The sequence below is a fragment of the Alligator mississippiensis genome, chromosome 10 (genome assembly GCF_030867095.1).
Source record: "Alligator mississippiensis isolate rAllMis1 chromosome 10, rAllMis1, whole genome shotgun sequence".
Taxonomy (NCBI): domain Eukaryota; kingdom Metazoa; phylum Chordata; order Crocodylia; family Alligatoridae; genus Alligator; species Alligator mississippiensis.
The window spans coordinates 46,185,379-46,211,582 of record NC_081833.1 but is presented as its reverse complement, the minus strand read 5'-3'; the positions used below and the strand labels follow the sequence as shown (position 1 = coordinate 46,211,582).

The window sequence follows — 26,204 nt, the reverse complement described above, 5'->3', positions numbered from 1 at the left end:
TCTGATTCTTACAAACAAGCTACACTTTGCATTTTTGAATTTAACAAAGATCACACAGCTGCCAACATACTATCAAAGCCTAAAGACCAAATAAATGTTTGGCTTCCCTCCAAAAGTCCTTCCCCTGGTATTATTATTACTGACAATAGAGCCAGAGTAGCAAAAGCAGCGAGATGGCAAATTTACACATGTGCCATGTTTTTGTACATTGTCTACATCTGCTGCTACACGAGTTTAAGCGGAACACTGGTGAGCATCTTCTGGCAAAAAATTTGCAATATCTTACTCATTTTAATGCATTCAGAAAGGCCTATAATATTCTTATCAAAGTGTAAGCAAAATACACACACACACGCAGCAATCCAGCTCATGGACAAATTCATCACAGAAACACCAGTTCAAAGGGATTTTTGTTGTTTTCTCATACAGTATTAGAACAAGAAAAGTATTCTATCAGATTATATAAATATTCAACTAAGATATTTTGTACTTTTTCAAGGAAATAAATTATAAAAATGATGAGGTCTCTCAAATGTTTCTCTCCTTTGATATATATTAATTTTGTGTTAACACATGCAAATATTCCCTATTCATTGTAAGACATATAGTATGTATGTACCTGAAGGCAGAATTTGAACGTGAATATGTTTCTCCTCTCTGACCAGCCCCTGTGAATCTCTACTGAACCTTTAAAATTAATTACTAACCTAATCACCCTAACAACAAAACTCAAGGCTACATACAGCCCTGCTGTAACAACTAGTGAGTCAACAGCTGCTGAGCCATCCCTTCGGTGGCATAGCATTTTGCAATTTTGAACCATCTCAGGTGACTGGTCCAGGAAAAAAAAATGTTCTCTTGGATTTCACCCCTTCACTACACCTCCCACTTGGTGAATTTCTATTGAAGAGCTAGCGGGAGAGAGAGAAAATAAAAGTTTCTTAATCTGTGCTGTTCATGCCTGGCTGCTCCAGCTTTAGGGCATGATCTCACTCTGTACTTCCTGTGAGGTGCTGCTCACCCTCACTGAACTTTACAGAAATTAAGAGCACCTTGCAAGATTGTAACCTCTGTTATTGTGAACAGCTTTGTTTTGTCTATTCTCCTTCATTTAAATTAAATACATAGTGAGGTAATATGTGGGGTAGAAACAGGGAGCCAAAAAAAGGAGCATTGTTTTGGCATTCCCTTTTGAAATCTCATGCTGAGACTTAATTGCTAATGCACAACAAAGCCTTAGCTGCATCTGTAATTATTAGGCTCTTCTGACACAGGGGCAAATCATTTGGCACTCACCTTCCATGTTGTCTCATTGTAACATGTCTCATTCTCACAGAACATAATGTTCCTTATCTTTCACATATCAGGTCCCTCAAACCAAACGATGACTGGCATTCAACCCCTCTGGCTTTGAGGTGGAGTATGTTTGCTGCTGCCCTAATTTCCAGCTCTTGCCTCCCTTTTTCAGTTTTAAATTCTCCATTGATTTAAATTAAGCTTGCCCTAGGCTTGCAAGTGTGTAAAGCAATTTTTTTACAGGAAAAAGAGTTCTTGCTCATGGGGCAGGGTTATCACATGCTTTAATGTTGATATAGGTAGGCTATGCATGATGCAGCTCTTGCACCAAAAAAACAAAGGGGTGGGGGAATTATGAGGGGAGAAAAAATCACGTTGTATTTAGAAATATTTTGTAGTGTCCCATTGCCCCTGAAAATATTCAAGTCTGGGTTATTTCAAGGCTTTTTCTAATGTATTCTTCCTTCAAAGTTTGTGGTATCTGTGTAATTTTTCAATCAGGGATTAGAGAGGATTAAGTCATTGCTTAGACCATGTCTCCCAGGGAGCATTGGCAAGCAGACTTTATGCATTTCCAGTGCGAGTGAAGTGTTTGAGCTGGCCTCAATAGAGATGAATAGTGGGTCATTTTATATGCTACGCTAGTGGATAAAGTCAGGACCCGTCAAATTGTAAATTGGTTTTAGTTAGTCCATCTCTGGCCTATCAGTCACCCTGCTTAGGCCTATTAAGTTGTAAGCTCTTTGAAGAAGAACTATCTTTTTATATGCTGATGGGCAAGTTACAGCCCTGATGCAATAAGTAATTAATAAAATTCTGAAAGATGTTAATGGGTACTCCCACACCGGGGGTTTTTTGTATTTATCTTTTTAATCTACAGTCAATCACAGACTTCATGAAAGCTGATGGTATCCTTCCTCCATAGAAATGGGGGAGTACTGACTCCTTTGTTTGGTGATGGTTAGGTTGGCAACCATGTCTGAGGTGCCAACCAGCATAGCAAGGCCGCAATTCTTTGTACTGAGGAGTTTCCTAAAAGCTAATTTGAGAGGGAGAGGTTGGGGCTTTCTCTGGCTGGAGCTATACGTATGTCTGTACATGTCAGAGTAGAAAGCAATCACAAAGATGCTGAAGCAACCCCAAGTGTGGCACTGAGAGTGAGCAATGATAGAAATCCTGGCCACATGACTGACTGGTATGGCAGTATGAAATCATGAGAGGAACCTACTTGCTGTTTATTTCTACAATGTACAGGGAAACCAAACATTGTCTGAATCTACTGTAAATAAACATGATGGCACCAGAGAAATACCTAATGTATATCATCAAGTTTTCTCCTACTAGAAACAACCTGGCAAGGCTCCAAATATGGACTAACCATTTGAGCCAACAGGCAATATTAATAATAAAAACAGGGATGAAAGTGGAATTCAGATTCAGGTTCCATATCCAGTTTCTACTTAGTCCTAATCTTTGAACTTGATTGCCAAGAAGAAACTATAATAGAATCAAATGTGGAGATAGTTTTCAAAATGAAGGACAAATCCTTCTTTATTTCATGTTCAAACAGCAATATCTTTCAGAATGAGCTTCTTAATAACATTTTTATTATTCTAAAGGGTTTAAAAATGGTGTGGGTGCTAAATGGTACCATACTATTGCCTACTGTGAGCATTCTGCCATTTACTAGTAAAATATTCACCTCACCTTATTATGAAGGAGCAGTGACATTTAGAGTCACTTGCTTATGAGGAAGGACCTTCATAATTTTTTCTGCTATTGGACCTCTGGAGACATATAAGCAGGAATCCTGGTTTTCTCTGACTTAAAAAAAAATCCCAATTTTCAGTTAAAAAAAGTAACCCCAAATCCACATTTTTCCACAATTAAAAATGAAACACTATGATATATAGATTTATATATTGGAAGTGTTTCATTTAAATCACCTAGCCCCCGCCTCCTCCTGGCTCAGCTACTGGTGCCCAGTGTCTAGCGGGGGGCACCCGGGGTTCCCCCATGGCCGATTGCTGAGCTGGGAGATATAGGGACCCCCCCCAGCACTCCTTGGCAGAGGACCAGAAGCACTTCCGGTCCACTTCCAGGTTCACTGCCGAGCACACTAGAGAGCCCCCCATGCTCCTGTGGGATGTTCCATGCACCCCAGCTGGCTTATGCAAAAAATTCAGCAAACATGAGTCATGCCTGCTACCTCAAGATATGTAGAAAAAAACCTTTTAAGTTGTGCCTGTGTCCAAATTGCCAAATTAGCATTGAATCTTCAGAGTCAGCCAAATCAAATCAGGAACAGTGATCTGAATCAACGGATTGAATCACTGTGCCTCATTTGGGCCGAATCCAAATGGAATAGGGCCCATTTTGCACAGCCCTACTGCCTGAGATACAAGGTGTGTAATTAATTCTTTTGATCCTTCTTAGGTACTGCACTATTAGTAGCCTTAAACTTCATCACTTCAATACTCTTTTTGATATTCCTTACCAAGATGGTACATCTGACCACCAACAAGCTTCCAGTCAGAGTGGAGTTAAGTTACTGAATGGATGGTAAACTGTTTAATCTCAGTTGACTGAGCCAAAACCAAGACCAGCTTGACCTCAGTCATCAGTGTGTGCTCACTTGGAAGCAGACCTTCAGGCAATCATTGACATCTTTACTGAAACATCCAAGAAAATGGGACTGATGCTTAACATTCAGAAGACTAAGGTCCTCCATTAACAAGCAGTCTCCTGCTCCATTAATTCAGATTCATGATGAGACTATGGAGAAAGTTAAGTATTTCCCGTACCTTGGAAGCCATCTCTTGCAGAAGGCCGACATTGATGAAGAAACCTAACATCTCCTTAAATGTCCAAGTTTAGCCTTTGGATGCCTGAGGAAATGGGTGTTCAAAGATTGTGACATTAGAGCTGAAACAAAGCTCATGGTTTATCAAGCAGTTGTGATCCCCACCTTACTGTATGGAGCTAGAATGTGGATGATGTACAGGAGACCTCTCAAGCCACTGGAGAAATACCATCAATGCTGCATGCGGAAGATCCTCCAAATCCAGTGGGAAAACAGACACACCAACTTTAGCGTCCTGTCACAAGCAAACACTAGCATCGAGGTGATGATCATCTGACATCAACTTCATTGGGCTGGCAAAGTCATCTGGATGTCTGATTCCAGACTTCCGAAGCAAGTTTTATTCTCCCAGTTCAGTCAAGAAGTATGCTCAAGAGGAAGGCAGATAAAGTACTTTAAGGACATCCCCAAGGCTAACTTGAAAAAAATGCAACTTCAACATCAACTCATGGGAGACTATTGCCCAGAACTGCCCCAAATGGAGGAAGAGTCTGCTGCAACGATCTCAGCACTCTGAAACCTGACAATGAGAACAGAAGATGAAAAAGCAAGAGCAACAGAATAGTATGTTGTATGATTGTTTTGACTGCCTCCACAAAGGCAGAGGGCTGCTGCCCCAGTTACATTGCTTAATTATGCTGCTGGGAACGTATACAAGCTCTAAGTAACAATGTAACAATATTAATAAGATGCAAAAAGCTGAGGCCAAGCCTGTTCAGTTAGTATGAATGCTTAAGTGATGCCTTTTAATTGATTTCAATATTAATTTAGCTAGTGTTGTTTACATTATTTAAATTTTTTTGCATAAGTAAGCAAACTGAAGTGGCTTATACTGTATTTGAGTGGATGGCCATAGATCATCACATATCAGTGCCTACAGATGCCTTAAATATTTGTAAGACATGTAGGCTTAATAAGTTACCATGCTGCTATTCATTTCAGGAAATTTTACCTCAAATCCCTGAACCCTGAAATAATTGCATATCAGCCACCATTTTGTTCTTTGTTCTGTGGTGACACTCTGCAAATTTAATTTTATGACTAAATGACCTATGAAAAAATACCTAAAATAAATAGTAGAGGAAACCAACAGGGAAAAAAATTGAACACATTTGTATGTCTAAACTGCAACTATAGGTGTGATTACAGCACTATTAGGCAAGTCCACACCAACTTTAATCTGGCTAGAACAGCTAACAAGAGCAGTGACGACTCAACACCAAGGGCTTCTTCAATGAGCCCACCAGGGACTCTTGGTATATACTTTAGTTGCTAGCCCACACTGTAGCCCATGCTGCCACATCTTCATTCCTACTGTTAGCTATGCTAGGTAAATTAAAGCTAGGATGGTCATGACTTTCCATGCTGTAATCTCTCTTCTGATTCTTGTGGAAACATGATGGTACTCTCTGCCACATCCAGTTTCCTTAAACGTATTATTCCATATTTTACATTTTTCTGTAATTAATCATACATATTCTTAATTTGAGTTATGTTGATTAACTGCAGTTCCAGACTATATATACTCACATTTGCTTTCACAAGCAGCTTTCCATAAAAGTGGCAATAGTAAGTTATACCTCAAATACTTTCCAAAAAAGTGAACGTGCAGGATAGTAACAAAACCAAAATAAATTGCTTATTAATCAATATTCCTAGCATGGTTTAAATTCATCCATCTGCAGCAGAAATAGATGTGACTTGATTCTGGCAAACAACAAATTACTGAAAAACAAGAGACAGCTTCTGTTTTTAAAAAACTTCATTTGAATAAGAATATTTGCTAATAATGTGACAATTGTACTTAATGGTGTTATACCTTCTATTTAATTAGTCCAAGCACCTTTTAAAAATTAATTTGAATACTAATTGAAGAAAATGCTGTTTTTAATAAAATAAAATAGTTGAGATCAGAAGTTGCAAAAAAAATGTGCTTGCTCCAGTTCTAGTTATGCTGCCCAGACTTGAATTCCTTTATCATTTGAGATCCTTATTAAGTCACTTGCATGGTATAGATTACAGTTCAATCCTAAAATTCCTTTACATTTATGTTTCTTATGTATTTTACTTTGATATCCTGCCTGTTCTAATGAAGAACAGGATGTGCTATAGCTTGTTACTTACGGCAGTACTTTGACAAGGAACCTGGATCTTAATAAAAAACAGGAAATAAAATCCTTCATATTAAATCAATTCTTTAAAAAATAAGCATGTGAATGTCATATTTAAGATTAAAGGTATTTCTCTTTCCAGGAAAGGATCATAATAAGGTGGGCATGTGGTTATTTCAAAAACTGCACACATTTGGTAAAGAGCTTATAGAAAACAGTGTCAAATCCCATATTGAACCCAGCTGCTGGTACTTACTTTTTGATGTAAGGCTTACTTCCTGCAGATATACATCAAATTAAATTCTTTACTAAGCTCACAATGGTGTTTTCCCTTTAAGCGGAAAGGCAATACTTACCTGAATGAAATATTATCTCTCTTTAATGGGTTTCTACAGCAAAGTCACATTTTACATTTAAAAAGGTGCAGTGACAGTAGGAATAAAAAAGGAAACTCACCATCTATTAGAACCATTTTATTTTCTCAAAAAATAGTTTTAATGAAGCAAATTTGGGTTTGTTATATTGATAGCGCATCAAGTCTCTTGGGAAGAATTTTGATGGGATTGTTCCAACAAGGCCTGCCAGCCAAAACTATAAAAGGAATTGGTATTTGTACCAGTGCAGATTTAAATTCAGGTGTATAATTCTGTGGTGGTAGATTATATTAAAATATGATGGTAATAGATAACGATATACAGGAAATGGAGGTGGACTTTGATTTACAAAAGTTACTTGGGTTTTCTCTATTGGAATTTTGCCACCACCTTTTCTTGAGGTTGGGGTTTTTCATGTTTCTTGTGACTTAGGCAATAAACCCCACTAGAGGCAAGGCAGCAATTTTTGGCTTCCAATTGTGGTTCAGCAACATATAAAAACTCCTGTGATAATGCACTGTTTCCTATTTATTAAATCAATGGAATTTTTCAATGGCAATGAGGTATGGTGGGCCAAACTCAAACGTGCACTTTAATGAATTGTAAACTGTTTTCTCTTCTTTTCAGTATACCTCCCCAGTCTTTTATACACACTTACCATAAAGGAGTTTAAATTGATTCAGCTTAGATGTCAAACAACTGGAAGATTATTTAAACAGAAGTAAGTCCAAGTAAGGATTCATTACCTCTGTTTAGTTGCTCTTCTTGCTACACATTTCCTTTTTCTGTCCCTTGACTTGTGAGATAGTTGAGACTCATTAGATTCAGCTAGAAAAAAAAAATTTAAACTGTGTTAAGCAGGGGTATAAGCTACACACTAAAATGGCTAGCTTATAGCCAAGTGAGCCTAACACAAATTAACTTTAAATTAGTCGATAGTCCAAACTGATGGAGAGCACTGGAAAGAGGTGACGTCCTACCAGTTTACAGTAGTTCACTCTGAATATTCACTTGGATTTGATGTATTGGAAAATGGTAGATGACTAATATCACTGCCTTTAATACCATTGTCTAAATCAGCCTAAAGGAATAAAGAAGGAGGAACTATTATACTCTGTTCCTAAATAAGGAAAACAATAAGAAATGCTACCTAACCACCCTCTCCAGTCTCACTTAGGGTCTCTTCCACGCTGAAAGATTCACAAATTTAAAATGTATTTTCCTGTTTAAACTGAAAGTGCCAATAATCTCTAAAAATGGGGGAAAACCCCAAAAAACTCTTTAGCTAAGTGTCTACTGTAGGAACCAATGCTGGGTTTAATGTGGGGTCCTTTGTAAGTAACCACTCACCTAAAACTTTTCAGAGTCCACTATGTCAGCCCAGAGTTACCCATTTTCTCCAGACTGTACCTTTTGCAATTTCTTTTCCTTCTGATAAATATTTATTCTATATACTATTTCCAATATCAGAATGCCACCTTAATAGCAATAGAACAAAACATGGTATAGACAGGCACTGGCACAGAATTAGAATGTACACTAAGCCTACCTAAGGTCTGGACCTTAGACATTTAAATTATGACAACTGTATTTTATTTTGCTTTCTGACTGTGATAACTTAGCACTCTCCTAGAAATACTGGCCACATTTAAGTCTTTCTAGACTATAGGGAAAAGCATATATAATAAACTAAGCAACTACTTGGATATGGGTATGTGAAGAACACTGTTGAGACGAAGTGTAGGCAAAGGAATAAGTTTCCCTGTGCCATTAAACACAAGAGGGATATTTTTTTTTAAAGGAATTGCCTGTTCAGGTTTAGGTCCCTGGAAATTCCTTAAGTTCCACATACTGACTGACAGTTTTATTCTAGAGGAAGATACCTCTCACATGAGGTGAAGGCCCTCTCCCATGCAAGAGCTCCAATACATGTTCAGGAAGGCTGCTCTGATGTGCTGTAATTACAGCAAGTTGGAGCGGACTCAGTTAATAGAGTCTGCTGCAGCTTAGCAATTACCACACTCCTGCAGACTCCAGTGTCACATGTATCTGTGTCTTTGTGCTGAAAAATCGTGGTGGGGCACTTGAAACTAAAGCTCATTTAATGTGCTTTAGTTCAAGTCGCCCCACTGCCATTTTTTAGTGGAGGGACGCTGATACATGTGATGCTCCAGAAGCTTTTAATTAGCACAGGTCTCAGAGCTGTGCTAATTAAAGCATCCCCTTTTCTTCCCCCACCTCCCAAAGCACGTCTATAAACACCCCAAGTTTCCAAATAGGAGAGTGATTCTACTCTCCAGTCTTGATTTTACTTCTAATGTAAAAGCTACCAGACATACCAGCCAGTCTTTTTGAGTTTTTTCAAAAAATAAAAGATTCCAGTGGCTACTTCACATACCTCCCTTTCCCTAATATCTCCAAAGTCCACCTATTTTATTCCATTCTTTATCCATAGTAGGCAAACCTGAACCAAATACCAAGGTCCAATTTGCAAGTGTTACTATAGTAGAGTCATTTTGAAAATTGCTGTGCTCTGTGATTAAATTTACACTGGATTGTTACTAAAGTCATCAACCTTGCATTCAGCTTTTAGAGCAGTCTCTTTAGAGCAAGATTAGTTTACAAAAATAATTGCTATGTATGATGTAAGACTCTTTGTATCACAATACTGAATCACCTTATAATTCTGGACCTATCAAGAAACATTCATTCATAACTTACCCTATGAATCTGGCTTGCAGGATGCAGAGTAAACTCCTTACTATCAGGATAGCCATGCTAACTTTGGGAGAAGTGACAATGCAGCTGTGACTATCAGGACTACTCTGCATTTTATGGACCCTCTGGGAACTCACATTACCCAGGGCTAGGGTCAGCTCTATGGTCTCAGTCATGTACGTCTTGAACATGCAACACTTACACTAACTTCCTGAGAATTCAAAGGCATTCATGCCAAGCTTTGAAGGATGATTTCCATTACAGGTTGTTAACTGATTGTTTAGTTCATTTTTATCTAGTTGTGATATAAGGCCCAGAAAGATCAGATTTACTAATGACTTTGCAAATGAATATTTTGCAAGGCCTCAGTTACTAATATCAATGACATCCTGGAATGCAAAACACAATACAGTAATAGTGATAACTACTCTTATCGGATGTGCTGTGCAACAGAACCTTTGTGGGATAAATTGGATGGCTAAAATGGAAACTTTCAAGTAACCTAGAGGCTTTACTTTATTAAGGATCATCTTGTTCAGTGTCCAGGTATTTCCAACACATTTGTACTCCTGAATTTGATCAACAGTCTGAATAGTATGACTCTCCCTGTTACTCGGAGTATCTACATGAGAAGATTACTGCACATTAGCCTAATAACAATGTGCAGTAGCGTGGCAGTTAAAAACTCTGCCAGTAGCCTACTGCACAGTGTTATTAAGCTAATGTTCAGTAAGTGACACAAAATAACCGTGCACTGGCACTAATGCGCAGTAATTCTAGTTACTGAGCATTCAGTTAGTACTTCATTAAGGAAGTACTAAACTAAATGCACAGTAACTAGGATGCATTAATGACCCTGTAGATGTACCCGCTGTGTATATGAACATAAATGCACTACTAGATGGAATTAAAACTGTTCACATTTGGATACAACCACAGTTATCCTGGCCAACTCATGGGAGTAAGTGTCAATCACATCATTCCTACTTGTGTTCTGTATTACTTGACCACTTAAACGATTAAAACTTTCCTGTTTTATTTTTCTTATAAGACTCAGCAAGCCAGATCCTCAGTTGGTATCAGTCAGCATATGGGGCTATGCAGATTTACTACAGACTTGGCCTTAGGGTCTTTATATGGATGAGCTGCTCTTTTTTAATTCGGCCTTTTTTTATTCTCTGTGTGAATTGTTTCACTCAGATTGCAGTATGCAAAGCCATCACATTTCTATACAATACACAGCCAAAGAGGAAGCTGAGATGCCTAGCCAAACCCAGTGCTGGCTCCACCGAACATTTTGTTTGGTTAGTTCAATTGATGGAGCAGACCTCTCATGTCCCTGTGGGTGTTTGGCTGCTTTTTCTCATGGGGCTCTTCTATCAGCCTTCTTTAGCCACTACTTATCCCCCTCAGTCATCTGTCGTCCCCCCTCCCCCTCCCCCCCTTTCCCTCCTTGGAGCTACTTGCCTTTGCATCTTACTTTCAATGGACTGGCTGCCTTGGCTGCTACTGTGCCAAAGCTGCTTGAACATTTCCATATTAGAATGGACTCAAGCCAAAGTGCCAGCCAACCCCTTCCTGAGGCATCACACATCTGGCTCCCCCTCTTCAGCCTAACTTAGGGGCCCTTCTTCTAAGCAAAACCCAGCTGCAAAGCACAAATCCCATTTCATGTCCTCCAGGTGGGCTGCTTGCCATACATGTGCCTGGGCAAAGGCAAGACTTGAGGCTCCATATTTCTCATAGTAGAGCGGACAAAACCCTAAGCTGGAACTCTACAGGGTAGTATTAGGCAACATTTCATAGCAAAAGCATGATTAAATCAGTAGTGCCAAGAGAGTAAAGCCTTGGGGAGGATCTGTTGTAAAATTCACCAAAAAAGCAGTTTCAAGAATTGGGGCCAAACTAAGCACAAAGAGATGAGGAATAGCTGCTAAATCATTCCTGAACTTCAAAATATTTGAATAAATTAAAACTTTTGTCTTCTTTAAAGCTTTACTTGACCAAAATGATATCAGCTGGCTTCTGCAAATCTTACTGCTGTTGCATTCTAATATTACTGCAGTTTCAACTGTGTCTATGTAGGATTTGTGAGCAATGCACACTGCTACACATTGGAACAACTGAGTTTCTACACTGTAGATTACATAGTACTGACTGAAGTATTAAAATTATTTTTCCCCTCAGCCCACAGATTGAAACATTAAATCAACTGATCAAAATCAGGCTACAAGTAATGATACAAACACTATAGACCCCATAGTGCATAATACAGCTGTCTGTTTTGCATCTATTTCATTTGCAATGTGGAGGTTAGAGACTCTTGATCCATAATATGTTAGCATTTGTTTGCAAGTTACCCCATGCTGAACTCAAGAACAGAACTCAGCATTTCTGTTTCACAGGGATTTATGTATATATTTTCTTCAATTTCCATGTGTGGGTTTGATATTAGCAAGTTTGGAGTTCAAACAAATCTAAAAGTTCAAAGTAGGATTCTGACAAAGAGATTAATACCACAGCCATCCAATGCTGAGTGTCACATGGCTTTTTGATACAAAATGCAAGGTTTTCTTTTAGAAAACAAACTCTTAGAACAGATATGTATGTTTTTACTCGTTGTACAGTGTTGAGCAAAGTGGTAACATTCATTTAACTTTATAAGTCATTCTACAGAACTGGACTATTTCCAAAAAAAAGTTGAAATAAAGTTTAATAGTTTAACTTTTCCCTATTTTATATTTAAATTAGAAAGTTTATTTGCCCCCAGAGAGTTTCTTCTTTAATGATCAGCATTTTCTCATTAAAAAAAAAAGTCAACATTCCCAACCAGCTCAACTTAACATGTGTTTTAGGAAAATTTTCTCACAGCAGTTCAACAGCATATTAATAATATAAAGCAATATTGAAGGACTAACTTCCTAAAAGCTATCCCAAAATACTGTTTGGAGATATAAAGTAGGGAACAAATGGGAACAATCCCCCATTGCAGCAATGAGCCAAGCTCCCTTACTCCATACAGTAGCGGCTTGTTTATTTGCTAATTTGTATTAATACTTCAAATCACCTTATCTTCCCCTAGATTTTTACAATTTATTAGTTTTGGTGTGCTATCCACACAAGTAAACACCCCTTTTCATACAGTAGGCACACCTACCATTATGCTAACCGAGCTCTCATTTGCTTTTTTGATAAAAATTCTGTTAACAAACATTTGTGACTACTGTGTCGCACATACAGGCTAATTCTTCAAATTATATGTGCAAAAGCAACTAATGACACACCTCACACGTTGCCCATCACCAGCCCACAGAGCCGCACATGCAACCAGCTGCAGGAAAGCAGTGCAGAGCACAGCAGTGGCAGGGAAGGCCGGTGACAGCTGCTGCATGCGAGCCCTGCCCCCAGTCCAGCTGGCCGGGTAGCACATGTGCAGCCCACAGAGGGGCACCGCAGCCCTCACACCCCTGGCCCTGCTCCTGGGAGTGGGCAGAGACTCACTCCCCACGCCATTCTCCATCTGGCCCTGCCCAGGCCTTTCCCTCTCTCTTGCCCCACCCCTTCCCCTCACACACACTTACTTGCTGCGTTTGTGTGTTTGCATCTCTGTGTGTCTGTCTGCATGTGTATGTACGCATCTGTGTCTGCATCTGCATGTCTGTGCCTGTGCCTGTGTCTGCATGTGTGTGTCTGTCCCCTGCCCACCCGGCCACAGCAGGCACATAGCGTTGCCCAGCTCTTGGGGCAGCAGGGTGCAGAGTCCAGCCTGCACCAGCAGCTGCCTCCACCCTGCACACAGATCTGGGGGGCATGTGCCCACTGAACCTCCACCAGGGTGCGCACAGCAGCAGGAACTGCCCCTCTCCCTGCGCCTCCCAGATCAACTGCTCTTGTGACTCCATTCATCACTCTGTCCTGGCTGTGCAGTGCTTGTCCCTGCTCCTGCCCCAACCTCACTCCCTCCTTCACCACGGGGGCCTCAATCTGCCCCTCGCCCCTTAAAACCAAGAAAAAAATATAAAGATGTACATGAGCTGAAACTTTGTGGCAGAAGGGGTACATTTGTTTAAAAAGTTTGAAGACCCCAGCTTTAAAGGATCCTAATTTTCAAAGGGGGAATATACTTAATATCCTTAACTTAGTCTTAGCCTAGTCTTTAAAAAAGGAGATACCTGAAATCATGAATTCTTTTTGAAAATGCAGACCCTTGTTCAGTTGAATTTCTCCAAGTGCTTTAAAAAGAGCAGGAAATAACACCCTGTAAAATCCTTCAGCTTTTCCAGCATTAGCTTTTCTCAGGCATAGGGCATAAATTTTTGCTATGCAGAGTGTATACACTGTAGTGAATAAGATGGCTTGATGCAAACCTAGCTCTATTAGTCAGTACAGGTATTTTAACATATTTGTCCACTAGATGGTGCAATGAAATAAAAATACAGGGTTTGACTCCACTGCTCTGCATCTAATTCAGTGAAGAGCCTTCTAGCCATGCTTGTTCATTTTAGCAGATAAGCATCACAAACTTTGTATCATTATTTCTTCTTGTAAATGTGTGCTTATTTTGAAAGTCTTAAAGGGATGAAAATTTAGTAACTTGCAAGCTGCAAAGGCTCCTTGTGTTTTTTCCTCATTTTGATTACCTCACCTATTAGAAATTTTAGATAGAAGCATTTGGTATTAATGAGGTAGCCCTCTATAAATGAAAAAAAACCCCAAAAAACAATGGAGTTGAGGAGATAATCACTACAGCAGTGGTGTTCTAGCAGTCTTTTAAGAAGCAGTTCCTACAGTTTTCTACCTGGCTTGAAATGAAATCTACTGCACTACCAATGTATATACAAGTAACCACAAACAAAACACACCCAGAAACTACTATAGAGAACTCATGATATTTATATTGCTTAGTATCTGTTTCTATGTTTTCTTTGTTACATATAAATGAATTCCTTGCCCAAGCTTTAGGCATCATCTTGATACACAGATGAGCAGTCTAAATTTTTGTCAGCTTCAAAGAATTGTGTTTGTGTGTATGTATGTGTGTGTGTGTACACAGATATGCAAACCTGTGATGTCAATTCAGTCACTGCCATTTATCTTCTGTTAATTGTACTAACTTAGTGAAGATAACTTTTAAAACAGTCAGGGAAAAGTCCCTTTAGGAGCACTTCAGATATAATGTAAAGTACGGATTTATTTCCACTGGTATTCAAAATAAATAATCATATCCAAGTTGTTCCACTGTACTCTGGTGTTTAAATCAGCTTTAGTCTTCTCTTCCCATTTCAATAAGCAGAACAAGAGTCAGGCTGTGTAATGACACATTTAATTAAGATGTGTCATGTAGAAAAATGTATTTAGAATAAGAAATCTATAAAATAACTAAACTGGGTACAATTCTACTTCCATTGTTGTTGATAAGTAACACATGACCACATGAATAGCCAACTGAAACCCGGTTGCTGCTTCTTCAGTAAGGTTTGCTGTGGTGTTCTGAAGTGCAGAATCTCCCTGTACAAATGCATGCAGAGACGGATCTCACCTCTGTTATACTGATGGCTGGAGTTGTACTGGTGTATATGAAGGAACATGCGCTCAGCTTGCTTCTATTAGCAGCCAGGCTTCCAGCAGCAGCACTCAGGAATTCTGACACCATTTTCCCACATATGTATAATACCATGCTAGAGTCTTTTCATTCCCCACCCAGTCCCATGGGAAGGGTTTCACTTTATGAATCTAAAGCAATACCTTTAAAACTATCTTAAACGAGTCAAAGTCATGGCAGCTACATATGTTACTGTCTTTCTTCCTCATGTGGAGCATTCGGACTAACTGAGGCATCAGGAAGCTTGGCACCTCCTAGTTAGGTCCCAACAGTTTAGCTCCTGATTGCCTCCAGACACACTTTGTTTTATTATTTTTTACCACAGTGCTGCACAGGACTCCGCCAGAAAAGCATCCATGCACTAGAGCAACAGAGCTGATTCAGAGTCCTCATTCTATCTAACAGCATTGCTGGCAAAATAATTACAATACCAGCAACTTTTTTACTCATTTTCAAAGGGTGACCTCCCTTTGAAGCCTGCTTACCTTTCCATCTGATATTCAGATTTCAGACCTGAAATCCTCACGCCACTAGAGGGTGCTTCAAGCCAAGCTGTCACTTCAAATTACTGCAGCAGATACAACCTGAATAAATACGGAAACTTGTGTTAGGCCTGGAAAAAGTTCTTTCATCTTTTACTAAATGTATGTATTCCACATTTGGAAAGGTATACTATAGGTAATAGGCTTCTTTTCCTTAGTTTCCTTTTAAAAAATACACCTCCTGCAAACACTAGGGGTTTAGTGTCCCCTCACGCACCCTTACAGATTTGGGATTCTTACAGCCTGCTTCCTCTCTGAGTCTCACTCCCCCAGCACCTCCACATGCAGACAGGGGATTCCCTCTGCAGGCCTCTGTCCCTGCAGTCCAAGCCTTTCAAGCCCAGAGGACTTCCTTCTGTAGGCCCCTGACCAGGCAGCTTCTCCCAGCTAGCTTACCAACCCCTGCCCACTCTTTCCCTAGGTACTTGTGTCCCTGATTGCACAGCTCCAACCCTGGGTATGGAATCAGATTCTCCTAGGATAACTCAGGCTCCCCTCTGTCCTGAAGTCTGCTTCCTAGCAAGCCTCAGCTCCATTTCAGTGTAGCTCTCCAGCTGCTTTTCCCTCCCTCTGCTTTTATGACTCCTTAATAACTGTAGCAAAACTCCCAGTTTTTCTTTTTTTTTTCTTTTAAAATGCATTCCCTCCCCTTCCCTAACCATTTCTGACTTTTTCTCTCCCTCTCCATTCCCTATAGATAAGTAGAAGTGAGCTAGGACATAGGATAAGCTTCAGTATTTTATTTTGGTAGCAAGTTGTATTTGTTTTGTTTTTTCTCCTTCTTTATATTGTATAATTATTATGTTTATATTTATTTTTACTCTTCTATATTACTGTTTTGCTGATATGACATGATTTTGGCCTACATATGTAAGTTAGCATAAGTCATGTCAAGTTTCCATCTTGTTATGTCAAACCTCCATCTTGTGTCCGCTGATGTTGTAATCTATGACTCATACCTACCCCTCCTATGCAAATTGGTTCCTGGATGAATGGGGATGAATTAGGGTGTTTGAGAGACAATGGCAGTAGGTCTACAAATAGCTCCCTCTGAATGACTGAACCACCAAAACCCAACGACCCAGCCCTTGGAACCACCCTCAGCATTCAAGAAACAAAAGATGAGGCAACCCACCATTGTGCCAAGCTGCACATGCTCAGTAAGAACACCTGTGCCCTCTGGAACAGGACTGACCTTGCCTGGACAGGCCCTCCCATAGGAGATCAGAAGTAGTCTGCCCCATAAAAGTAGTAGTGAAGACTGATTCCTTGGGATGCCCTCTCCATCTGGACCAGCACCATGCCACACCACCTATCCACCCAGAGGCCCTGCTGGCAACCCCCTCTGGACAACACCTACTGGACAAGGACCCCTTTCCAGCCAGAATAGGTAGCTATCACCCCCACCCCCTCTTCAACCAAGGACTTGGACTCTGCTTCTCTTCCCTACCTTGACTGCAGCCCTTCCACTGAGTCTCTTTCTCCTGCTGCCATTGTGAGTGCTTGTGTGTGTGTGTATGTACCAATAACTTCATGGGGCTGTGTAGTGTGTTGTCTGTTTAATAAAACTGTTATTTGGACCCCTGAGTTGGGTTTTGCTTTACTACAGTTCCGTCCCTGCTCCAATCTCTGCTCCTCTCCCCTCTAACTTCTGTCTCATTTCTCCCTCTCGTGTTTCTGGCTCACCACCACCTCCAACACCTGTCCTGAGCTCCTCTCTGCCTCCAAACCCCCTGTTTCTTTGCCACTGTCTTGTCCCCACTGCCTTTTCCCCTGAGCTCCCAGGTTTCTGCCTCAGTTTCTTTCCTAGCTGTCTCCTCCTTGCCACCAGGCTTTTTCCCTTGCACCAGTGACCTCAAGTAACTCTGGGGCCACTTGACCTTAAGGAACCCCAAGCCTCAGTTCCTCAGCCAGCTTCTCTCTAATCCTGGTTCTGGCAACTTTCACTCCCTGCACTTTGACTCTCTCTCTCTCTCTCTCTCTCTCCTTAACCTTCCTCCAAGTATCCCAGGTACCCCAAGCACACACATACACACTGTACCATCTAAGTTAGGAACTCACCTGTGTATATGTGTAGGTGGGTGATATGTGTGTGAATTGGTGAATATACATATATGTCATCAAGCGTGTAATATATGAATTGGTGATCTGTGTATGTGTACAGAGTGTATAGGTATTGACAACTGATTGTTGTCTAATTTTTGGTGTGTATGTGCTTGAATTGGTGATAAGTATGCATGTGCCTAGGCTGGTTTGGATGTGTATGTGCCTAAGTTGGTTGTGTGTGTGTGTGTGTGTGTGTGCGCGCGCGCGCACCTAATTGATTTGTGTGTTTTTATATGTGTAATTGTGTCACACTCTCATGTCTAACAATGTAATATTGAGATCCTGAGAGTTGCCCTGACCCCACAGGGCAACATAACCAATCAGAGCTTGGGGTTTGCAATGGGGGCTCTGGTTATAGTTCAAATCCTCTAGTAGAAAGATGCATTGTGCACAGTATACCCTCTGTTTGGAAAAGCTATTGCACCCTTCACAAACTTTTTAGGCACAGCCTTTGCAGCTGTTGGAATTGCATCTGCATAGAATTTGAGTTTAGCAAGTGGATCAGAATGGGTAGTTTGTTGTAAATTATATCTTACTTCTTGTGAATTGTATGCAAGCCAGTTGCATCCAATGTAGTTGATGTTGTTATATAAATGAAAGAGGTCTTTTTCCAATCCAGAGAAAGACTTTGTCATTACTTTTGAAATGCTTATGATAAAAAAATTGGTGAAGAAAACAAGTGATGATTTGCTCCCATTTTAAAGATTAATTGGCATTTGACCTTTTGTAGCTGCATAAAGGAGCAGTTTAGTAGCTGGGTAATGAGGAAAATATGTTACTCAACTAATTTTTTTGTAGTTGCCACAGAACAGTAAAGTGACTGACCCATTACGGCTCAGCAACATATGAAATAGTTTAACTGAGTGCATCTAGTCTTATCTTTAAAGAAGCTCTCCCTAAAGGGTGGCTTTTCTTCAGCAGAATCAGGATTGATTCTCTAGAAGGGAAAATAACTTCCTCCTGCCTCTTTCATGGGATGCACATAAACAGCCTCCCATATCAATTTTGGTGGAAAAGAGATTATAAAAGCCATCATGGGAGCCTACGGGGTACATTCAGATAAAGTTATGTGGTATAAGCATTGTGGAAATGCTTTCAATAGATTTCAGAGTAAGGGTTGGGGGAATGTTATTCTTATTCTTTAGGTCATTTATTAGGCTAGAGAGTATTTAGTTATTTCGCAAGTTTTTCTTTTGAATTTTTAACTGAGTACTAAATAAATTACTTTGTACTTCATAAATCAGAATAGGAATTGAATTTCATGTTACCTTCTTAAGAACTACCACCCTTGAGGAGGTCTCTTTATATGGCTTTAAAGTGCAAGGTTCATGGAAAACTTCTGAGTTGTATTGGGACTAAAAGGGGAAGGATTGGTTGTAGAATATACAGCTTAAAGGTTGCAAGAGAGAAGGGAGAAAATAAATGCTTCAGTAATTTTAGACCATATACAGAATTTAATTGGTTCATGTTAATATCTGATGTGGTAATTACTCTTGATATACAAATCATAGGGGTTTCTATCCCTCTATTGGATGAACAATACTCCTGTTTTACTGTTACCCTTTTTTATATGCTCAAAGTTTTGTTAGTTGACACTTTACTAGTTCTTGTGCTGATCAAAATGTTGATGTCAAGTGGAATTGCCGCAGGGCTTGAACATGTTGCTGTTGTTATTGTTATTGTTGGTGGTTTTCTTCTCTTCCCTCTTCTGCCCCCGCCCCCCATAAGAGCCCATAATTAATTTTTAGATACCTGTCCCTTAGTATTGATGCTTTTTTAAAATATATCTTTACTAGGAATACAAACCCAGTAAAAGGTAGTTAGTAAGTACAGAGTGGCAGCATCTACATGAGATGCTTACTATGCAGTAGCCTAATAACATTGCACAGTAGCACACTGGTCAAAAACCGTGCTAATACACTACTGCTCAGTGTTATTAGGCACAGTAAATATTTTTTTTAAATCATGAGCTGGCACTACTGTGCAGTAGCGCAAGTTACTGTGCCTTGAATTGGTACTTGGTTAACCAAGTACTAAACTTAAAGTGCAGTAACAAGGGCACATTAAAAATGTGTAGATGTGCCCAATGTGTTAACATTGTGCAAGGTGCTGGCTTTCAGGAGTAAAACAAAGATTCCAAAACCTGGAAAAAAAAATTTTAAGTGCTCAAATCTGGGTATGGACCTGCAAAAACAAGGACTGCATTGAGGAATTTCAATACTGGGCCAGTCTAACAGTTCATTTAGCTTGCTTTCCTCTTAACAGTGGTCAGTATTAGAAGCTGCACAGGAAAGTTCAAGAAACATTACAGCAGGTACTTCTTTTACCCCATGGTCAGATTAGTACAGATTATAGGATATTTTGCCTTCCTCTGTAGCTGGGTGGGGTATGGCCCTCTTCCTTGGGTTTCCCAAGCACATCTTCACAACCCTTACAACAGCATGACACTGGCTACTGTTTCCTTCTGCTTTATCTGTGTTAGGTTAGGGTGACTGTGGTCCATGTGGTTGTGACAGGTTGACTGTGAAGTTTTAATAATAGGTTAACAGGAATGGGATGGCTTGGATGAAGGCAATCCTTCTTTTTAGCCAGCAGGTTGGACTAGATGACTTCCAGATGTCCCTTTTAGCCCTACGTTTTCTATTATTCTAGAATAACCTACTCATGAGGAACATTGCTTCCTAATTCTCAATACCTAGAGTTTAGTTTCAGCTCAGATACATGAAGATTTATGTACCTTCCAAAATACATTTTTGCCATATGTTGTAGAGTTGTAGTGTTCAAGTTCAAATTACTGGTCTTCAAATGTTAACTGTGGTGAATAAATGGATAGTCAACATGGCAGAAGAAGGTTTAACTGAAACTGGAAGTAAATGCAAACTTTAAATAGTTGTTTTTTCTGGCTTTGCACATAAAGGAAATCAGTTAACAGGTTTGGGAACTATTATGATTGATGATAAAATCTCACAGTATCTGTTTTCCTGAAAGTGTTGGCTCCTGGAAGCTTGTGACTACTGCTTTCCTAGTACTTGTGGTTATAGAGAAGAGCCTGAAAATATGAGCCATAAAAGCTTGAAAACTAGAAGGCAAATAAAAAAGCCTAACTTTTTTTTACTTTTTGAATCTCATGATTGCTTGAGTGCTGACTCATGAACAGCTGAATTCATGGGGTTGGCAAGATTGAGCTCATCACATAATTTTGTAACCACAGAGCAGTTATGTGAGACCTGAGCAAACTTGGTAATAGAATAAAGTTCCCTAAAAAAATCTAAGTGAATGTTCAGTGCTATCATTGCAATGTCCTGCTTGACGTGTGTGTGTGTTCATGAAAATATTTACGCTCATATTAGATATTATAAAACATTCTATTCCCCCCGCCAATGTTTTTTTTTTTTATCAAAGCCTATGTTGTTTTGCTCCTGTTCTATCTGCTGTTCCCTTAAGGAACATCTCATAACCAAAAATGGGAAGCAGTGAGCAGTTAGGCAATGAGCTGATAATGTTCTTACTTTTATAGGGTTCCTTGTAATTGCTAATTGTATTTTGAGCAGAAACACCTAATTGTTCTAAATGAAGTCATTTGAGCTGAAAAGCAAAAGCAAAATTAGAACTGATTCAAAAAATGGAAACACATTTACTGAGGAAGTCAGAAATCCAGGTCACCTTCTGTTCTCTTTAGCTTCAGCCTTCTTCAGCCTTGGCTTTCCAGTTCAGAAAAGTACATAGGCAGTTCTGCTGGAAAGTTCCTGCAGTTCTCCCAGGGGACACACTGTAGGAGGAAAGCTAGAACAGCTTTAGCAGCAGGAGAGCAGCAGAGTAGTTTGCTTACTGGAACTTTATAGTGCTGGGAGTTGGAGGTTTAAGCCAGTGTTTCCCAGCCAGTGTGCCACAGCACAAAAGTGTGTTCAGAAATGAACAGGTGTGCTACAGAATTTTGCCATGGCATTGAGCTACAAAAGGTATGAGGATGGGGAATGCCTTAACAGGTGTGTGGCAGAACATTTTTATTAATGTAAATGTGAATTGGGCTGGAAAAGATTGGGAAACACTGGTCTAAGATGTGGGTCAAGAGATCAGTAGAGACTAACTCCTCAGAACATTTTGATGAGCCACAGTTGGGGTTGTCTGCTGACCAGCAGAGGCCAGAAAAGAGATTACTCCCAGACAAAGAACCATACCAGTATCTATGATGTAGGGTGGCTGTTAGGGAAAAGGGCTTCAGTTTTAGTAGTGACAAAATTGGATGCTGGAACTGAAAATATTTGTGTTGATTTATTGGTCTTTGAGGCTAGGGACAAGTTACACAAAACCCATATAAGTGATCAGAAACCAGTTCAAGCCTGTAAAACAACAGAAGTTCAGTGCACATAAACTGCTTTCAAAATGACTAAAAATGGTTTAAGATAAACCTGCATGGATGTGGTATTAGACTTCTAACCTGGATGTACTCAGGTATGTACTCCCTTTTCCAGTTGAAGAGAAATGTCAGCAGGGTAGGTGCGCTGTGGGGAGACAACTGCTGGCTACCTGCACTTTCACTCCTTTCCCTACAGAAAGCCAAGCCAGGACACTATGAACTTAACCAAGTACATATTTATTTACATTAAAAGATAAATATTAACATAAACACAAATACATATATTTACATATACTATTAAACTTTCAACTTTATTCTATCTATATAGAGATGGAGATGGATAGATATTTGTTTACCACCCCTAAAGATACAAATATGTTACTGCTAAATACTAGATAAATAATAGAGGAGGGTCCCAGCAGGGCCTCAATGAAAATCATATATTATAAACTCTATTAATTAAAAATTTACAATTATAAAATATACCAGACATATGCACAACAACAAGGATTATTGGCAATATTTACATGGTTCTATACCTATATCAGGATACAGTTAACTATCATAATAAAACTAGCCAATTGCCCACCTGGAACGACTGGGGGGGGGTGGGACCATGCCCCCCCACCATCCGGACCCACTCCCCACCTCCCTGCCACAGCAGTGGGGGGAGGGGAGGAGTGGACCCGGGCCCGATGTGGGGAAGGACTGGGCCTGAGGGTGGGGAGAAGCCAGCCCATCACAGTGGGGGGAGCAGCAGGCCCAGGTCAACCCAGTGGCAGTGGGGGAATGGGAGGAGTAGGCTCAGAGCTGACAGGACGGGGGGAGGGAGGACTGGGCCTGAGGGTGGGGAGAAGATAGCCCACCATGGTAGGGGGAGTAACAGGCCCAGGTCAACCCAGCGGCAGCGAGGGAATGGGAGGAGTGGGCTTGGAGCTGATGGGGGGGGGGAGAAAAAGAGGGTGGGGGAGGAGTGGGCCCGGGCCCAAGGTGGGGAGGAGGCCTGAGCCTGAGCCGAGGGACAAACCAGCCTGCTGCACCAGTGGGGAGGAGCAGTGGGCCCAGCCCAACGTGGCAGTGGCTGGGGGAGGGGAAGAGTGAGCCTCCTCCCTTCTTGGGCCTAGGCCCACTCATCCCCCACCCCCTCCTTCCCCCTGTCAACTCCAGGCCTGCTCCTTCCATTCACCCACCCCTGCCGGGTTGGCCCGGGCCCGCTGCTCCCCCCACCACAGTGAGCCAGCTTGTCCCCCAGCTCATGCTTGGTCCTCCTCCCACCCCACCATGTCGGGCCCAGGCTCACTTCTCCCCTCCCCCTGCCACTGCCATGGCGCACCCGCTATTCCCCCAACCCATCTCAAGCCGGCTCCTGCCACCGTCGCTGCCACATCATTCCGCATGGGGCCCTGCAGGCAGGGACGATGAAAGGGAAGAAGGGTGGGCCAAGGCCAGAACCATGGCATCCCGACCCTGCTCCCTTCCACGCCACTGCTGCCATCACCTGCAAGGAGTAAGGTAGGAGGTGCAACACCAGCTTGGGTGGCCTGCCAGCCCCCACTCCATCATTGCTACCTGCAGGGAGCAGGGCAGGGGGGGCAAAGCCAGCACTGCTGGCCTCGCCCCACTGTTCCATCCACTCCATTGCCCCCACCTCAAGGGAGTCTCCATCCTCTGTGTCCCCACCATCATGGCAGCATTCCACCATGCTGCCAGCTCCTGTTTGAACACTTGTTTGCACTCTGATTGGCTGTCAATCAAGCAAAGTGTGAATAAAGCGTTATAGACAGACAGACTTTGGCTTTTATAATATAAGAATATATTCTAACCTAAGTTTCAACAAGTGTTTTATAACCTTAAATTCGATCAAAATTTAAATCTATTTAGTTATTAAATATAAATCTACAACTGTATAATACTCTATCAAATACTTAGCCTCATAATATCAGATTAAAGATCTCAATATAACTCATTAATTTTAGACTTTATCAACTTACACTTATAATGCATAAAATATAAACCAAATAATACCTAGTGCCTACTCACAAAATATAAGGCGGAACACCCTTGAATATAAGTAACTCTTCTAGGAACCCCAAGGCCCAAGCTATTCTGGAGCCTTGGCTAGTTTCCTGTGGCCATGGTGGTGGGGTGGGGGAGAAACTCCCCTGGTGCTCTTCAGGCTTTCCCCAGCCTAGCCAAAATATCCTGTAACCCAAAATAAAACTTCAAACTTGGGGAGCCCTGTTCTTCTGGGTTTCCCCAACCTGTGGGAATCTCCTTCCCCGGGAACTCACAATTCCGTCTCTCTCCTGGTCAGTTGCCACCTTTCCTGCTGAGGCTCCAGCTGTCTCTGGCTCCCTCTGGGCCCGCCAGCTGCCAGTGACTCTGTGCACCAAGGTGTGCACCGAGGGCTTTACTCTTCTGCTGGGTGTTGGGGCCCTGAGCCACCTTGCAGGGTTCCAGGGTCTTGGTTTCAACCAGGACCCTCCATGCAAGGCTTCAGCTTTAAAGGCCTGGCCTCCTGACAGAGGGGGGGTTGTAGATCCCAGCCTCTCCATGTGGCGCCCAGGGCCTGGCTCTGCTACCAGACCCTCCATGCAGTCCTACCTGCACTGAGTCTTCCTGGCCTAGTGCCAGGGGTTGGGGACCCAAGCCGCCTCATATGGCTCCAGGGCCTCGGACCCACTTGGACTGCACTGTGCACCATCCATACACCGAGATCCTGGCTGCTTACCATGGGTTGGGGACACGAGCTGCTTCATGTAGTTCCCAGGGTCCTGGTCCCTCTTGGACCCACCATGCAATGCCACCTGCACCGAGCTGCCTCATACAGCTCCCAGGGTCTGACTTCATGCACTGAACTGTGCACCGCTGTTGCGCTTCTCAGAGGCACAGCTCTGGGCTGCACTACTCACCGCTCCCAACCAGCAAGGAGGTCTTCGGGCTCTTCAGGTCTACTGCTACGCTCTGCTGGGCAGCTCTCCCCAGCTCCTCTTAGTCCCAATCTCTTCTTCATCCCTTGATGCAGCATCTGTGCGCCAGCATGCTGTTCTTTTATACCCTTTGGAGGCTCTGGCCCCGGATTGCAAGAGGACTAATCAGGGTGAGGGGAAGTATAGCCATCAACCAGGTCCAGGCTCTTTGCCTCACCCTGAACATGTAGCAAAACCCCCAGTTTTTCTTTTTTTATTTATTTTAGAATGCATTCCCTCCCCTTCCCTAACCATTTCTGGCTTTTTCTCTCCCTCTCTATTCCCTAGATAAGTATAAGTAAGCTAAGATGTAGGATAAGCTTTAACATTTTATTTTAGGTAGCAAGTTTTATTTTTCTCTCCCCTCCTTGCAAATAAGTGCCCTGCTATTTTGATATAGATATCCACTGTTTTATAAGTGATAATTATTATGTTTTGTATTGATTTTTTTTTTTTACTTCTTTGTAGTGTGTGATTACTGTTTTAGGCCTATATATATATAAGTTAGCATAAGTCATGTTAAGTTTCCATTTTGTTTGTCAAATCTTCACCCTGTCTCCAGGTCCAGTTGTCTAACCCATGACTCATACCTACCCCTCCTATGTAACTTGGTTCCTGAATGAACGGGGATGAATGAGGGTGCTTGAGAGAATGGCAGTATGTCTACAAATAGCTCCCTCTCAATGACCAAACCATTAACAACAATACCTGAACCAACGTCCCAGCCTTTGGAACCACCCTCAGCATTCAAGAAACAAAAGATGAGGCAACCCACCATTGTGCCAAGCTGCACATGCTCAGTAAGAACACCTGGAGCCCTCTGGGACAGGCCCTCCCCATAGGAGATCAGAGGTAGTCTGCCCCATAAAAGTGGTAGTGAAGACTGACTCCATCGGACGCCCCCTCCATCTGGACCAGCACCGTGCCACACCACCTATCCACCCAGAGGCCCTGCTGGCAACTCCCTCTGGACAACACCTACTGCCAGCCAGAATAGGTAGCTATCACCCCCACCCTCTCTTCAACCAAGGACTTGGACTCTGCTTCTCTTCCCTACCTTGACTCCAGCCCTTCCACTGAGTCTCTTTCTCCTGCTACCATTGTGAGTGCTTGTGTGCATACGTGTGTGTGTGTGTGTGTGTGTGTGTGTGTGTGTGTGTGTGTGTGTGTGTGTGTGTGTGAACCAATAACTTCATGGGGCTGTGTAGTGTGTTGTCTATTTAATAAAACTGTTATTTGGACCCCTAAGTTGGGTTTTGCTTTACT

At 41.6% G+C, this 26,204-nt stretch overlaps 1 long non-coding RNA gene across 4 annotated transcripts in view; it reads right to left on the bottom strand.

The window, feature by feature from the left end:
* LOC109285705 (uncharacterized) overlaps positions 1-26,204 on the bottom strand; it is an 80,713-nt gene that overhangs the window by 34,088 nt on the left and 20,421 nt on the right. The window contains exons 3-7 of one of the 4 annotated variants that reach the window (XR_009455249.1): positions 22,051-22,159; positions 21,276-21,381; positions 15,450-15,548; positions 7,391-7,472; positions 4,101-4,679 (exon numbers count right to left, since the gene is read on the bottom strand). This is a non-coding gene — a long non-coding RNA (uncharacterized LOC109285705). Of the gene's footprint in view, positions 1-2,817; positions 4,680-7,390; positions 7,473-15,449; positions 15,549-21,275; positions 21,382-22,050; positions 22,160-26,204 lie in introns of those variants that run through there. The other 3 variants (XR_002093543.2, XR_002093544.2, XR_002093547.2) reach the window with 3 other exon arrangements.